Genomic DNA, 5,544 nt, shown 5'->3' with positions numbered 1-5,544 from the left:
TTCCACACATAAGATTCAAAGGAATTGTGTATGCCAACTTTTCATATGCTACTGATGATATCTTTTTGATTTGACCTTCTGGAGACAGGTTCGGTGTGATATAAACCCCCAGATGTTTTTACCTGACTCATGAAGTATTTATCCACCTCATGCTTCCGTCATCTATTGCCATTACTCTACACTTACTTGAGCTAAACTCTAGTAGACATTTGATGGACCATTCCGTCCTTTGGTCTAGGTCATCTTGTAGTCTCTTTCTATCTTTTTATTTCGATATCATTCTCATAATTTTAACATCATCAGCAAACATTGAGGGGGATAATTCTTCTTGAGTGAAATGAGTCTATACCCTCTGAAAGGTCGTTTAAGTAAATCGAAAACAAGATAGGTCCAAGTACAGATCCCTGTGGGACCCAGCTGGTGGCATCTTCGTCACTCTGAGGTCTCCTCCTTTCAGTAATTCGTTGTTTTCTGTTGCTTAGGTATTCCTTTATTCATTGGAGCACCTTAGCTGACATTTTCTGTCATTTTATAAAATTTCTGCACCAGCCTTTAATGGGGTTCTTTGTTAAAAACTATCTGATAATCTTCCAAATTACAGTCAGCCCACCCTTCTCTTTCTTGCCTAATTTTGTCTCCTGGCCATAGAATTCTATTAATCCTGTGAGGTGCGTTTTATCATCCCTGAACACATGCTTGTGATATGATACAAAGCTCCTTCTCTCCAGATGCTATATCAGCTTTTTCCTCACGTTCTTCTCCACCACCTTGTATGATATACAATTTAGAGAAATTGGACTTAAATTCAATGCTTCTTGCCTGTCACCTGTCTGTGTATTGAAATTACATTAGCTGTTTTCCAGTTTTTAGGTAGGTCTCCTATTTTGAGTGACCTAAAACACACCATAGAGAGTGGAACACAGGTCTCCAACAGCTTCTTTTAATATCCTCACTGAGAATTAGTCAGGCTCAGCAGCTTTTGTCATGTCCAACTCCAATAGATTTCTTTTGACCTCGCCTCTGGTAAGCTCAGATTCTTCCATGGATGCAATTATTAATGCTACCTCTCTTAGTACAGGATCTTCTCCTTGCTCTATTTTAAAGGCTTCGTGAAGTCTTTTTTTGAATTCTTTACTCATCTTCTTGTAATCTCTGTATATCTGGTTTCTTCTTTATTCAGCTTGATTACTTGTTCCTCCACTGCTGTTTCACTCCTGATGTGGTCGTGGAGCAGCTTTGGTTGGATCTTGGGTTTACTTTGTGTTACGATATCAATGCGATCTATGGAGTGATGTGTCGTGACAACGACGCCATCAATGTACCTGCACTCAAACTCCAAGGCATTAGGTGAGATGAAGACAACGCCATCTGTTGGCAGAGGTGTGGCATCTGTGAAAGGCTTCTGTTACATACCTCAGTTAGTAGGTGAGGTTGATGATGATGACCTCGTGTGAGTGAAGTAACGACATCAACGCCATTTAGATTGTGCATTCGATAATATTTTAAGTATTCCGGTGAAAAAAATGTCATCCTATGTTCTCCTAGTATACTTCCTGTCTACCTAATGACTTTTATGTCTCAGAGGTGACGTGCAGAGTCTATTGCACTGTGGAAATCAGTTAATCTTGGGCAGTCTCGAACTCCTGACTTGTTTCTGTGAGAGGACAAGTGGTCGCCGTCGGAAGTTGACAGTGTGTTAGCTGCTGTACTTGTGCAGTGATTGTGTGAACCGACGTACACAGTATTTGGCCAAGAGGAGGTACAAGACGACAGTATTGGCAGTTTTCAGAGAAGTGTTGATAGCGAGTAGACTTCTGCCAGGGTGTTATTGGTAACCCCTGGACATATTATTTGGGACCCCTGTCATAGTTTTGCTGAAGATCCCTGCCAGTGTGTTTCTGGAGAGCAGATGAGGGGTATATGGACATCGTGACGATAAGGTGTGGGACTGGCCCATGTTGAGTATGGTAAACTCGCCGGTGATTACCATTGAGGGTGGACGACGTATACTTGAAGATAGTGGACTCACCGGGATTTGAAGAACATTGCAAATATATTTGGTGCCTTGTGTGAAAGAAACACTGTGGACATAAGTGTAGTTATACTTCGACAGATAAAATATTGGTAAAGGTGCTATTGCATCTTTTTTACCCCCCCCCCCTTTATTCCTTGCACAATTACTTGCTACCGCCAATTCTTGATAACTTATCATTGACGTGGGGGCGGATCATAGAAGATGAGGCTCTAAGTCACATTTAACAGAAGGAACCCGGTTACTGGCTCGAGCAGGCCATAACACCTTGCTATGTTATTGTCATACTGTCTCTCTGCTTCTCTCACCGTACTGTGGTGCTCATTTTTAGCCCTCTGGTATATCTTTCTATTTTTTTTGCTATATTATTTCGCTAGTTTAACCATGTTCTTGTATATGATTGCATCCTTACATGCCTGAGGGAGGTATGGATTCCTATGTTTCTTTTCATTTGTCTCCTTTTGGGACAGGATAATCTTGTCTGCTGCCTCCTGGCACTTCTGGGTGATGTAGATCATATCTTGTACATACTTTACTCTGAGTATTCCCCAAGTATTTACATTTGGAATTTCCTCATATCATTGTTTCGTCTTCGGTAGGATATCCCTTTCCTTTTCGGTCCCTTCCATGGGTAGATTATTCTTACTTCGACGAGATATACAAATGTCAGTATGCTGTGCTCGTTGAATTTGATGGGAGCTTCTAATCTGACATCTCTTTTGTCTGACTCTTTCAGAGCGAATATCAGGTCGCGTCTAGCTCGTTCATTATTGCTTCTCATTCTCATAGGTCACCTGTCATGTTGGCTTAGAAAGTTCCTTGATGCCAAGTCCAATGGTTTAACTCTTTATGTGGCTCTCTGCTCTCCCAGTCTATCTTTCCGTGGTTGACGTTTCCTATAATTAAAGGTCTGAATCCTTTCCTGCAGGCAACTGAAGCCGCTCTCTCTATTATACCATTGGTTATCGTGTTGTTTCTATCAACACAATAGAAACTCTTATCGTGTTACTCCTGTCTGAGTCTTCTGTCATTTATTGGAGTGTTATAAAGTACTGCAACAATTTTGTGTGTGTGTGTGTGGGCATCTGTAAACGTGTACATGTGTAATTACCTCAGTGTGGTTTCAGGAGGAGAGCTACGCTCGTGGTTACCCATCTTCCCGTATATGATGCGAACGAGATGATGCGAACGTCGCATCATCTCGACGTTCCCAAAGCGTCGTATAACGCTTTGGAACCACTTACGGATTCGGCCTCCACCACCTACGAGCTTAACTTGTTCCAACCGTCTACTATTCTGTTTGCAAAAGAAAACTTTCTAATATATTTTAGGCACTTGGTTTTTTTAGCCCTGAATCTGCGTCCTTTTTTTCGTGAAGTTGTTCGTTTCAGGAATTCCTTTTGTCAATTTGGTAGATTCCTGTTAGTATTTTGTAAATTGTCATGATATCAACTCTTTTTCTTTTATCTTCTAGTTATGGTATATTTAATATTTAACGCTTCCTCGTAACTCTTGTTTTTAAGTTCCGAAAGTAATTTTGATGCATGCCTTTTCACCTATTACAGTTTGTTTAAGTGCTTCTTGAGGTATCGGCACCATACAACTGCGGCATATTCTAAATTTGATCAAACGAAAGGCATAAACAGTTTCAATATTTCACCACCCATTTAATTAAAAGCAAGTCTGAATTTGGAAAAGCGACTCATACGCTCCTCTCACAATGCTCTTTATATGTCCCTCTAATGACAGTTTACTATCCAAAACCATCCCTAGGTCTCGTTCTTTATTAGAGTGATTTAGTTCCTTCCCACATAATTTTTAAGTTTAATGCGGTCTATTTTCTCCAATTCCACATTCCGTAATATGGCTTTTATGTACAGCAACAAGTCTGTCCAATTAAACTCGTTGAAGAATTTTCTAAGTTCCCCATGGCGTCCTTTCTCGAAATGGAGTTTATCAGTGGATTCAATGTTTGTATTCTCTTCGAGATTATATCACAGAGCACAATGAATTTCCAGCAGGACATGACCATTCCTTCCCAATAGAGGAAGGTACTTGATATAAAAAAATTCTTCTTTCCTGGTGAATATTAGATCCAGTATTGACAGATCATCCCATTCCCTCATTCTTGCGGCCTGGTTGAAGTGTTGATAAATAAATGTCTCCAGAATGAGGTTTACAACTCTGAATGTCCAAATATCCTCTGTTCTTGCTTAGTGGGCCTCCCAGTCTATTGATTTCAAGTTGAAATCCCCTAGTACCAGGAATCATGATATATATTGATCTGCTTTTATGATAATCTCTCTCATGACCATTATGAGACCCACTCATTTGTCATCTAGTTCCTCCTTTGTCCATGTGTTGCTTGCTGGTGGCTGTAGCATTTACGATTATCATCCTGATTCAAAGCATGCAATGCCATTATGTCAACTTCACAGGGGTTTTCGATTATTAATTCTCTTACATTGAGTTTTTTTTTCACCAGCACAGCCACTCCTCCCCCTTCCGAATTTTCCTGCCACGTCTCCAAACTCTTAACTCCAAACTCCAAACAAACGCCTCTTGGGAATATGACCTCATATAAAATATTTTCCTCATTTTTCGAATCTGTTAGTGCGACAATCTCTGGGACCTTTAGCTGAATTATATCTTTTAGCTCCAATATTTTTTTTATCTCACTACATCTGTTAGAATATAACATTTTCAGGAACCTGTTCCCTTTCCCTTTGTCCTTTAGTCCCCCCTTTCTCTAATGATTTTGTTGCTTTGTTTTTAAATGCTATTTCACTAGCTTTCCAGTTCTTACCCCTTTTTTGAAAAAAATTCCTTCTTCCATATGTCTATTCCCATTTAGAGGTTTCGCTTCATTGAGGCTCATCTTCAGCTTTTCTGTCTTCCTTTGAGAGTTCTTGTATTATTGACCAAAATTTGCCATCCGCTTCACACTGCAATTTCCTGGCATTTCTAAGCACTACTGTCATTTGTTTAACTCCATTAGATGTCACTCTTAAGGGGGGTTCTTGTCAAGCTCACATTTTCCTTTCATAAAATCACTGACCTTTTCCTTTGAACTGAGGCCTATGATTTTCATCTCGTCTGATGCTCTGTCCTTCCTAGATCATACTTCCTTTTCTAAATATCCAAAAATTATTATGGACTTACTTTTGTCTGAAGTGTTTTGTAGTAATTTACTGTTGGTAACAAGTACTCTCCTAATTGCTTGTCTAATTTCTGCTTATTTTTGGTCATTTCTTGTTTTGACTTCCAAACACCTTTATCATCTCTTTCTCTTTTCAACTTGAGCATACGTCTCCTTTATTTCCTCTCTGTATATTTCTAGTTATTTATAAACTTCCTCTGTGTGAGTTGTCAATGAAAATTCTCGTTGCATATCCTTGCCTACCTCCATGTTAGCCCTAAGAGTACCTTGGAGTGGTTTACCACATGAGTCTATTTTCTTGTTAATCTCGTTAAATTCACCACTCTTCACTTTCTGTACCTCATTATCTTTC

Source organism: Procambarus clarkii, chromosome 28 (genome assembly GCF_040958095.1).
Source record: "Procambarus clarkii isolate CNS0578487 chromosome 28, FALCON_Pclarkii_2.0, whole genome shotgun sequence".
NCBI classification, from domain to species: domain Eukaryota; kingdom Metazoa; phylum Arthropoda; class Malacostraca; order Decapoda; family Cambaridae; genus Procambarus; species Procambarus clarkii.
The sequence above is the reverse complement of the archived record's forward strand: the minus strand, read 5'-3'. Positions refer to the sequence as shown.